This window comes from Oxyura jamaicensis, chromosome 2 (genome assembly GCF_011077185.1).
Source record: "Oxyura jamaicensis isolate SHBP4307 breed ruddy duck chromosome 2, BPBGC_Ojam_1.0, whole genome shotgun sequence".
NCBI classification, from domain to species: domain Eukaryota; kingdom Metazoa; phylum Chordata; class Aves; order Anseriformes; family Anatidae; genus Oxyura; species Oxyura jamaicensis.
In genome coordinates, this window is record NC_048894.1 from 55,367,806 (window position 1) to 55,380,211 (window position 12,406).

At 41.8% G+C, this 12,406-nt stretch overlaps 1 protein-coding gene across 1 annotated transcript in view; it reads right to left on the reverse strand.

Annotated features, from left to right (window-relative positions):
- The window catches only part of CUL1 (cullin 1), a 50,151-nt gene extending 40,500 nt beyond the window's left edge, over nucleotides 1–9,651 (reverse strand). Inside the window, exon 1 of the mRNA XM_035316577.1 lies at nucleotides 9,507–9,651. The gene's annotated coding sequence lies outside the window, so the exon portion shown is untranslated. The remainder of the gene's footprint in view (nucleotides 1–9,506) is intronic.
- Nucleotides 9,652–12,406: the final 2,755 nt, after the last annotated feature.

Sequence of the window (12,406 nt, forward strand, 5' to 3'; positions counted from 1 at the left end):
ACCTTATTTTGATGTCTGAATACAATATAACTTTTTCCTTAACAGCTACAGAGCCTATGCACCACCCATCGTCCTCTCATAACCACGTATTTCTAAACTACAGATTTAAAGATAGTTTACTTCAATAACAGTAAGAACAAGTACAGATAGAATTCAAAGTTGATGGTTCTTAACTCAGTAAGAACTTGGAAAGAAAAAAAAAAGCTATCAGACCTGTAAAGATATGGGACCTAAACTCAGTCATTTCTAAGTAATTCCTTGCCTATTTCTAAGTCAACCCTTGTCTAATTTCAGTAATAAGTTATGGTGAAACAAATGCCATTAAAATCACCATAGAAAATCCTAGTTGGAAGGGACCCACAAGGATCTTCAAGTCCAACTCCTGGGTCCTCAAAAGACCACCCAAAAATCAGACTACATGTCTGAGAGCATTGTCCAAACGCTTCTTGAACTCTGTCAGGCTTGGTGCCGTGACCACTGCTCTGGGGAGCCTGTCCCATCGCCTGACCACCCTCTGGGTGCAGAACCTTTCCCAACACCCACCCTGTCCCTCCCCTGTCCCTCCCCTGTCCCAGCTCCATGCCATTCCCTCGGGTTCTGTCACTGTCCCCAGAGAGCAGAGCTCAGCGCCTGCCCCACTGCTCCCCTGGTGAGGGAGCTGCAGGCCGCCATGAGGCCTCCCCTCAGCCTGCTCTGCTCTGGGCTGAACCAACCAAGGGACCTCAGCCGCTCCTCATACATCTTGCCCTCCAGTCCCTGCACCATCTTTGTTGCCCTTCTTTGGACACTCTCTAACAGCTTTGTGTCTTTCTCATACTGTGGTGCCCAAAACTGCACAGTACTCAAGATGCAGCCGCACTAGTGCAGAACAGAGTGAGAGACCACTCTGAGAACTTATTCTAGAAGTTCAAAGACTTCAACCTTATTGAGATTTCCAAAATTTTCAAACATACACTGAAGTCAAAAGTTTTCCCCCATACACCTGAAATTCATTTTCTAAAGAAGAAAGAAATTTTGCCAGTAACAAAAATACATCACAAGTTCATTTGGACACTAACTACAGTTTGTTACCTTTGGTAAAAAATGGTGCAGTGACTACATTCACTTAAATAACCACTAAAAGCAACAGAACAGCCCTCTGTGCTCGAAGGATAAAGCATAATAAACATTTAAGCTTTGGCTTCAAAAGAAAATAAAAAGTAGTAAGTTTAATACAGGCACACATGTACAAATGCAAGGTGAAATTCCTCTTTCCATACTCTTTCATCCCCATTTTTCCAGCTCAACCTCGGTCTTATCTTACCCTGCTCTTCTGTTGTCCCCTTATTTCAGCATATCTGATCCAGAATTTCAACAGATGTTTGTTGAAAACAAGAGCAGCAACTCTAAAAAAGGTTCCCAACCAGTTCTATTCTCCTAGAGTCTCTGCTACCTCTATGCTGATCTGAGGCAACTATTTAAGTTATTTACCCAGGATATGCAATACAGCTGAACAACATACGAAGTATTTTCAAAAGACACAATCAGGACATTAAAGGCTACCTTTATTCTAACATGATGGTTATTTGCTTGCTCTTGTACTTATTTTAAAAACGATTTAAGATATAGAATGCTGGTTTAACTCTAGCTACAATAAACTTGAAATCACAATAATTGAAGTGACCCTGAGGTATTACCACATCAAACTACTTGGCGAGGTTTTGCCTTACAATAAGCATCCACATGCACATCTATTGCTTTACACCAAGGCTAAACTTACAAAAAAAATATACCAAACCCCTCTCATAACCAAAGCTGTCAATTTATTATTCTTATATCCCTCTTACCAAACATGGGCAGTTCCACAGACAGGATGTTGCAAAATCACACAAAGCAGTCTTAGAACAACTTTTGAAGTCACGTAAGCACAAACTCCTTGGAAAGACGTGAAAACGCAAAGCGCAGAACTGAGAACAATGTACAGATTAACTAGAGGTAGAGGGAGGTAAGACAGAATCTCCATTGTGAAATAGACACAAGCATTGGCTTGTGGGGAGGGAGGACAGAAACTTACAGAATTCTCTTCACTTTCACCTTTTATTTCTGTCTTTAACAGTTATATAAACTGTTTCTTGGACTTTTTTTTTCCAAGTTAAACATCTCTCCAATCCTGAAAGACATGGCCTCCACTCTGGCACATATTAATATTTGATGTGTTGGAAAGAGGAAGAAGAAATAACTCTATTTTGTCTCTATGAACACTTGCACTCACCATTTATGACTTCAAAGACATTTTCTATAACCATGTGCCTCCAAATGAATTATTTTGTGTTTACCTGACTTCAGTGGAGGTTACCATTCTGAGCTCAAAACTATAACGTAACATAGCTTAGTTGAACCATGGTCCCGCATGCAACATTTTACAGTATTGACATTTCTGTCCAGAAGTATTTTAGGTCACTAAAATAGGCAGGTGTTTTACACATGTAAAATAACTTAATCCCTAAAGCAAGACTAGGAAAAAGCATAGTGTCCTTAGCACTTCACACACACTACAAATGTGTAATTAATCAAAGTCTGGAGAATCTGTCTACAGCAGACATTTCCATTGTGCTCCAGCAAAATGAAACCACAACAACTGAAAAAAAAAGTTATAGATTATTCCAAAAATTACATCAATACCAGAAGAGAAACATTAGAATGTTCTAACACACACGCCTTGACAGACAACATGGATCAAATTACATGTCTTGAATCAGTCTGGAAGATGCAACAAAGGGAAATGAGGGTGGAGAAGTCAAAAAAACACAATCCTAGACACTCAACATGCCTACAGAAGACAGAACAAGGCACCTTGTTTTTCTTACAAAGAAAAAAATCAGCAGTGGGAAGTTGTATTGAATTTAATTTAGCAAGAACAAGCACAGAAGACTTGGGAAACTCTGAAATATCTTGGGCCAGCCTAGAGACCCTAATGACCTTGTACAGCCAATTCTTACATAAACTGATTTCCTGAGAGCTCTTGCTTACCATCAAAACTTTACCTGAAACCAACTGAGTAAGTTGGTTTTGGTGATCCTATTTATTTTTTGGTGATTTTATGGTGATCCTATAGATCTCCACCCAGAAAATCTTGGTCTGGACTTAAAGGCCACTTGAGTCACAGTATCACCTCTGTCAGAAGGTTCAGGGTGAGTCTCTAAATGCCAGCACAAATCCCTCTCCAATGTAACAAAATGTAGTGCACCACAGCAGATGATTTCATACTGACCTGTTAAGTCAAGTTATGTCAAGTTTCACTTGTAACAACATTTGTATACAAAGTTTTCACATTGCTCTTGGAAGGTGGTGATTCTTATCTCTAATTTTAGCAAGGACTAATGTTAAAAAGTGTCAGCCAGTTCAGGGTAGAATCTCTTCCCAATAGCTTATTAATTTCACAGCACCTTTGATCTTTTTACCTTTGCAGGAGCTCATCTAATCAAAGTAATGCAGTTTGTAAGTTCAGTTTAAAAATAATGATTATGGCCACACTAGTTTGTCTTATAACAGTCTGAAGTTTTCAGATGACCAAATATATCACAAGAGCATGGCTTAAGTACTGAAAAGCTTCCTCCTACGTTAACCTTCCTACCAATCTTTCATTCAGAAGCAATGAGAATTCCAACTCATATAGTTAAAATAGTCAACAAAATGAAAAAACATTGCAATTACTTGCATTTATTTCCTGCATGTGACAAAAAACACTGCTATGCAAAAGCTGCTCCCCCCATTCGTTTTCCCCTCCCATTCAGGCTTACATCCTACATTTGAATCCAGCCTAACCTTAAGTCCATGTTATGTGCACTGATGTATCTGCTAGCAAAGCACATTTCCAAAAGGGTACAGTGCTGTGAAGGCTGGCTGCAAAAAAAGAGTAAAGCTCCTGATTAGTTCATTCCAGGTGCCTAGACATTGACAAGGCATAGCTACTTACTTCCAGAGACAGCAAGAAAAAGACTGAGAATGCTCTCATTAAAGCCTAAAAAGGGATTCATACATGATTTTTCTGGTTCTAATAACTTATCTGAACTGTGAAAACCCTAAGTCTAATCTCATAGCAAAGAATTTCTACTGTACAAAAGGGAGTTTCACATAAATTCAGCATTGTCTTGAGCTATTTTTTAATCAGTTTTGACTCCAGATAACTGCAACAGGTATGGCTGGTACAGAAGTGAAACAGTTTAACTTCGTAGAAGTTAAAGGCACACTTTCAGAGACAGTAAAACTTTGGAAAAATACCTGCACAGTAAGAGAACAGACTATTTTAAAAATACCTGCATTTTCTTAAGAAGAGTGTTTTAAATTGTACAGTGAAAAAAAATCTCCCTTGACCACCCAGAAGCAAGCAAAATATTTGCTTGTGACATTATTACCATGAAAAGCAAGATGGAAAGACTAGTGCCTAACAAAACCAAAACAGTTTCCCTATAACCCTTCTTCCCCCATCTGAAATTAAGTCCTCTAAACTTAAGATAAAATTTCCAGATGATAGTTTCCACTGCAGTGACACTAGAGGAGCTTGCAAATTTACATATGAAATTAAGTTTAAATTACAGAGCAAAGCAGGGTGAACTAAGGTCACACCATTAGCCTTGTTTCTGAATTCCAATCAGCATCAAGACATTGTCCAACCTTAAACACATAACAATAAAAAGCCAAGTTACATCAGCTGCAAATTAAAAATACAAACAAGAGGTTCTCGAGTTCAGCTATGGCTGAAATTCAGTTCCTAACAACCCAAATTCTCATAGCTTCCTGCTTTATTTTTAAAAAGAATCCTGGCACTAATTTTTGTCTACCTTGTATGCTAATGACTCAAACACATCTGAGGCCACCAGTACCTCCACGAAAATGGGAGAAGAGAAGCACATCTGTGTTTTCCAAATATCACTACATTACCAGGGCAGAGTGAGAAGCTGCCCACGTGGCAAAAGCCTTCAATCCTCAGTGTCCTGTGAGAGGATAAAAGTTTCAGTTTCTCCTTCAAAGTAACACAAAGTCTGAGACATAATGCAACATTAACCAGAGCCAATCTAATGAAACCAAGGTCAACAAGCATTTTATACCACCTCTTGGTATTTCTAATTTAATGAAAAACAGATGTCAAGGGTATTGAAGTGCTATTGGAACCTACTGCACAACTAGGAAGATCTTACAGAGAAAATATGTATTTGATCCTTTGTTCTTACTAGTGATTTCAAGCAATGCCTTATACCTGCCAGACCAACCTACAACAGTGAACCTCCTGACTGCAAAGCCAGAATAATCAAAGGGAAAGAAGAAAAAAAAATTTTTTTTTTTTTTAAAATCAATCTCCTCCTTTTTGTGTTAGTTTTTGGAAGAGCACCACATCAAAATTATACTGTTTATTCGAGAAAGGTAGGGCCATCCTGAGAATAAAATACAAGAAATCCCAACTCTGGCACAGGGTTGCCACAGGATATGATTCTCTATCAGTTTCCTGAACCATAAAGTGGAGTGGAGTCATTATTTTCTTATTTTCACAGTAGCTTCATTTTTTTGCCATTTTTTCAAGGTTCTTAGATAAAGAACGACTTGAGAAGTGTTATATTAAATAAAGTGGAATGCAATAAATATTTGGTTAAAAATTGTATATATTTGACCTTGACCAGTGTCACTTATAAGAAGAGGTCACATTACAACGTGAATCAGTTCACTGTTGTGACTGTGTAACATCAGAGGTTCTGTGGGTAAAAAGAGAACTCTGAAAATTACCCACTGGAACATAGATTATGTCCTAAAACAGTGTTTTTCCACAATCTGCACTGCAACTAATCCCCGATTAAAACCTCATATATCTACTCGTAATGCAGAAAGCGTTTACATCTAACAGTGTTCCAACCCTGTAGTTACCTTAAAGTAAGGCTGTGAGTTACTGCACTATAGTGGTGCGTATCAGGTCAGGACAGCTTTATTACCATGTTATTTAATCCTGTCTGTAAAAGGCTGGAACTGCATTCTTGTAGAACCATCAACAGTCAATCTGTAGTAGTTCTCCAATTTAAAAACTCTCTTATAATAAAACTGCAAGTGACTTTAAAAAAAAAATCCAAATGAAGGTATGTTTTACAGCTCTCTTTAATTTTCCAACCATTAAATTTTCTTGATATGTCTCTTCTTTAATGAATGTTCCCCTTTAGCAAGTAAGAGAAACTCAGTGGTCTCAACAACAATTTTTTAAAAATTTGCTTGCAGCCTATAAAGGTTACAACTTTTACCTAGGCCTCTAAATGTTGGTTCCAACAACCATTTCCTTACATGGAGATTACCTTGAAAAAATACAGTAATTATGAGGAAGTTTGAGTTTGCTCTTTCCAAAGAAACAATGCTAGTACATATGAAGTCAGTTTAAAACAGGTTCAAGCATTCCTAAAGCACACAAAGAACATCCACGTAAGGCTACAAGTTACGTAACAGCGGAACTTCCAAGTTTTCCATGCTCAATCTTCCTTCAAGCTCTGTGCAGCATAAAGACTGCGCTGACCTAGACGCTGCTGCTACTGCCCATGCACGTCCTCCTGACACAGACCTGCTGAAGTTCATTCAACCCCTGCCCCTTCCCCTCAGAGCAGACAAACCAGGTTAAGACAACATGGTAAGTACAGCAGCACAGCCATGATCCAACCACTTTACACTTTAATCTGCTTCTGCCCTCAACAAGTTCGAAAATGCTGGTTGAAAAGTATAGTACGCATGATATCATTATCCACCTATAGCATACTGGCAATCCCCAGTGTTCACATTCACGATGAATATTTTGGATGTTAAAAGTGGTATAACAGCAAGTGAGACATCTTTAAAGCTGCTTCTTCTGCTAGGAAAATTAGAAAAAAAAGTTTCAGTGTCAGAAAACGCCAGGTATACTCAATCCACATAAAAACTGACAACCAGGATGTGACTCATCATTAAAGTGGGCCCTACTGAAATAAGTGTGACTATGCAAAACTAGACACTACTTGACAAAGATAACAGATGAAAAGCAATACTCAGAGATCTTCACATATAAATTGTAAGAAAACACTTTTTAAGCTGAATATCTGAGAAAACTTCCTCAAAGGACCCAATATTATCTCCATAACAGCATAGCTAGAATATAAGACATTACACCAAGACTGAGAATAAGCTAAATTCAAAAAAAATACCCTCAAATCAGTATCCAACTAAGGGTGTACATCAGTTTAGCTTAAAATAATTTAAAGGGTTTAAATCAGAGCAATGCAATTTTCTCATGCCCATAGTTTAAGTAACAGGCCCAAAGTATAAGGCAAGTTTAAACCAGTGGAAAAGGACTGTGGTAAAAGGAGAATAATTTAGTTAAACCAGTGCAACTGTTTTGTCAATCGAGCAGTGGGGTGAGTATTACCTAATTAAGGTGCCTAAACTATGAAACCATTCTCTATATGATCCCTGGATCAACAAATGGAAAAAGTTTCCTCTAGAGGGGTAGTTCAGATCAGAAGCCTAGTTCAGTTGCTCTGAGATGTTGAGTTTCTAGGATCTGTGTGTATGCAGCTGAGAAAAACAAGAACAAGCTGTTAACATTAGACACCAAACTTGGATTCTAAAGTCTGGTGTACAAAGTACTCTCAAGATTCAGTGTATTCCCCCCACCTCCCTGGGACAGCTATATTCGGTGTTTAAATCACACCTCAAATGTATTACAACAGTACAATCATGAAATGTAACCAGTCTTAACCAAAGCAATTAAGACAGACATAAAATAAAAAATTTGGCAAAAAATACTGGGAAACAAGGGAAATCACAAAGCAAAGGGAAAAGCTTGTTTTCCAGTAGTCGCCAGCAGACACACCAAGTGTAAGTACAACACAGACTCTTAACCATCACCGCACAACATCGCAGCTGTTAACTGCAAGCATATTTGGGGTGAAAACTATGTACCATGGTACTTAAGAAGTATCTTACTACTTCCCCAAAGCAAATGCTTCCCAATTGCACCCCATATCAACCAAGTACCAATGCACAGTACGGTACTACAAACAATATTTGGCCTAATTTAAGGCACACAGCCACTGGGTATCTCTGGTCCCCAAGGAGAGCCTTTTGGCAGGACCCAGAGGAATGGGTTGACAGAAGTTTTTTCTAGACTAGCATCAGGGTATGTTGTGTATTAAGGTGAAGGCATATGATTATATACAAACATTATATAGGAGAAAAAGGTTGTTAAGGAAGCTAGTAATGAACAAACAAGAACAAAAAAGGTAAAACAAGTAAGTAATCTGTGTCCTCCTAGTGCTTACTGACAAGTGTACAGACAATCTAGGGTTAAATTCCTTTCTCCTCAAAGGCACGGCTGGAGGATTTAAATACAAAGTGGGGGAGACAGCATGAGAGTCTGCAAAGGAAAGGAGTATGTCAAAGGGAAAGAGTATTAGGTGAGATCAGAAGGAAGGTTTTAATGACAGGAAAATAAGATCAGAAGGGCAAAAAATCACGGTGCAGGAACAGTTACTGAGGGGAAGAAAACTGAAAGAGGAAAAGCAATAAGGGAACAATGATGATTAAGGAATATAGATTGAAGAGGAAATAAGAAGGATTGGAAAGTATCCCAGTAAGGACACAGTCAGCTTTCAGTGGCAGACAAAGTTACTGGGAGATGAATAAAGCGATTAGTTGCAATGGCAAAAAACAGCAAGACTAGCCATCCGGATGGAGGCAATAAATACATAAACAAGCAAACAGATAAAAGGTTATCTGAGGGGGCACCCTCCCTGGGAGCACCACAACAGCAGAAGGCAACAAGGGAAAGTCCAGCACACAGTCCTTGACTGTGAGGGGACCTGGGGAAGGTGATAAGGAGGGAAGTACTCCGAGGGAGACACCACGGCGCTGGGGACACAGCAGGGTTTCTCTGGGCGCAGCCAACAGCTCCTGGGCAGCCGCGAGCGCCGCTATGGCTGCGGGACGGCTGGGGCACGGCGAGAGCAGGCTGCGCGGCGAGGAGGAGAGCAGGCGACTGAGCGCTGGAAAACGGCGGCCGGGCAGCTCGCAGGAAGAGCCCAAGGGGCCTCTGGACGAGCGAGCGGAGGCCTGTACCGAGCCCAGCCCGGCACGGCACGGCCGGGGCCTGCAGGAGGGCCCCGCGGGGCGGCCCGGCCCCCGCAGCTCCCCGCCGCCGGCTCCGCGCATTTCAGCGCCCGGCCCCAGGCCTCCCCGCCCGGCCCGGCCCAGAAGCCGGATCCCCGCGCCGCCGCCTTCCTGACTCCCTCCCTCCCTCCCTCCCTCCCTCGCTCGCTGCGCGCCGGCGAGAAGAAAGACGGCCGGGCCCGGCCTCCCCTGCCCCGGCTCCTGCTCCCCGCAGCGTGGCTCGTGGCCGGGCCCCGCTCCGCCTCGGTCCGGCTCGGCCCTGCGGTGCCTCCCTCCCTGCCGGCCTCCCCCCTGCCGGCCCAGCCCGGCCTCCCCGCCGGCCTCGCTGCGCCACAGCGGCGCGGCCTCCCCGCGCTCACCAGCATCGCGCGTCCCGCAGAGTCAGGCCGCGGCCGCCCGCCCCTTCCGCCTCCGCCGGGCCCGGATCCGCCGCCGCCTCCCCCCGGCGCGCCGCGGCCCGGAGAGCGCCGAGGCGCCGCCCCGGCCCGCCCCTCCGTGCCCCGGCCGGGCCCGGCCGCAGCCTCCCGGTGGAAGGGGCTCCGCGGCAGGGCCCTGGGCCGGAGACCCGCGTTCCAATCTGGGCTCACCGTGCGGGCCCCGCGGACACAGCACCGGCCTCTTACTTCTCAGTCTGAAGTGCCAGGACTCTCACCGGCCCACGACCGAAAGGCTGATGATTTTGTATTTATCGGGAGCTCTGGGTCCTAACTTGTCCTAGGCGGTACTGAATTACACGGTACCCAAAGCTCCAATGAGTGCTAAAGTTGTGCCAGGCAGGGTCCTTGTCTAGCGTTATTAAACTAAACTGAGAGGCTCTCGTCTGTGTTGCATCAAGAGTCGTTAGCTTCACTGAAGTGATAACTTAGACGGCAATTAAAGTGTGACTGTCATAATGACTAAAGATAGTTAGAAATCTTTCTGTAATCATGAATTAAAAAAAAAAAAACTCAGAAAACAACACTGCAGAGAGAACAGGGTAGAAATTTTTTGATATATATATATATATTTAGTTGTGAGCTCTTTGGGAGGTGTGTAAGGCTGACTGATGCAGTGGTAAATAGTTACATGAACTTATTTGCAATCTATGAATGAATTTAGTGTAGGTAATTTTAATGCAAAACAAAACACAAACTCCTAGCGTTTGCATCACCTTCATCTGGACTGTAGTTTAAACACCATGAAATAGGTGATGCAAAATCATACCAAAATTAAGGCACGTTTCAGAAAAATAATGTTTTGGACTTAGTCCTGACTTACAATTCCACAGTCCTCAGGAATAAATATTTGTGGAATTGTGCTGCAAAGGAGAAGAATGGGATTGATGAGTCCTCAGTATTTTGCTTAGTCAAGGCCCTCTGTACTGTACCCTCACAAGCCATGCAGATTTTCCCTCCCAAGTGAAGTCAAATACTGAACTGATTATACCAGAAGACATGTAAAGCAACTCAAATGAAGTCATAAGAAAGTCTTATCATTTACATTAGTTTTAAGAAATCAACCCAGAAAACAGAACAGCTTCATAGGAAAGAAAAAAAAAAAAAAAAAAAAAAAAAAAGAGAGAGAAAGAAATGAGGAAGTAATGGAAACAAAACATTTGTTTGCACTGCAAAATGCTTCACTTGCATCCTGGCTCCACCAGCTTTACACCATTTTCAAAAATTGGCCTTCTCAAAGCTAATGACCTTTAGTCACCTAAGTGCTTCAAAAAATATTTCTCTGTATAATAACGCCTTACTTCAGCACAGCCTAGTGAAGTGGACGTAAGCTAAGTCATTGACACAGATCTTCTAATGAAACAGTTCTGGCTAAGCACTTGAGAAGCACAGTCTGAAGAACTGGTTTAATGCAGAGTGTGAACGCTGTATCAGTCAGCTGGGTGGCATCGCAGCACTTATATTAATTTTGCCCATGTAGACATAGTTTGCAAATACCATTCCTAGGCATGACTAAATTCCTGGCTTGCTAATGTGGGTTGCACTAGAAGACAGTCAGTGTTAGTCATGCTCTGTGCTGCATCAGCATGGTCAGCTCTGCACGATACAATAAAGACCAGGAAGAGTAAGGGCAAATGAAATAGTCTGGGGGAGACAGGAACCACATCCAAAGGAGGATGGAGTGTTAACAAAAAAAGGGGGGGGGTGAGGAGGGGGAGGTGATGACTGATTTTTTAGTCTTGGAAAGTAAGTTTTAATGATGTATTTTCAAACAATTATTTTTACAAAGAGGTAAAACCATCATTGGTTTAAAATCATAAAATGAGGGGAAGATGGGGCCATGGAGAAGCAAATAAAGTGGAAAAGAAATGGCAGAAAGGGAAGAAAATGCACACTAGACTTTTTTTTTTTTTCCTTGAGATCTGAGAATTATGAATATTTAGCTTTGTTTGTTTGTTTATTTTCCAAGAGCTGCATTATGATTAGTATATACTTTAAGGAGGCAAGGCACAGTCCTCTGGTTTTATTCATGATTGCTTGCTTGGCACTCTGAAAAGGTAGGCCATGACAAAATTCTCACTAGAAGATTTAAACATCATGCACAACGTGATTCATTCATACATCCATTGAAAAAAAATCCAATTTCACAATAAGTGGTCACAGAGAGAAAAGTGAATTGGATGCCAAAGTAAGTATCACCATTTTTTTCACAGCAGGATGGCTAATGTACTTTAAATTGTCCAGTGGATTTTATGTACTTCACATGAGAGGAGAGATACCTCCCCTAGAGAATGTGGCAGCCAAAAGTTCAAGGACAAACCTTATGGGAGAAATCAGATCAGTTTTTACCAGAATGAGTTCACAAAGCTGCTGAGAGGGGCCTGTTTCAAAAGTAACTTGCAGGTTTCTCACTTGTTGCATCAGCAATGAATTAGCAGGCATCAAGCAAGAAACAAGACAATGTGTGCTGTTGGTGCAAGTAGGAAGCGCCGTTTGCAGTTGGCTTCTTAGCCAAGAGGAAAAGCCTGAGTCACTCCAAGACGCAGAGGAGCAGTGCCAGTTTATTACTACTGTGAGGAGGTTGGCTGCCTGGGCAGGGGTACTTTCCCTGATAGTGATAACTACAGTGGTTGTCTGAAAGCAGCAATAGTATCATCCTCTCAACATAGCCAGGGAGACCAACTAAGGTTAGAAGATAACTAGATTTCATGACACATTCTTGCCAAATACGAGTTCTGCTGTGCTGCCAGTGCACACCTACCTTGGGCTACCAAAACTCAAAAAAAAAAAAAAAAAAAAAAGCCACCACCAACAAAAAACAATAC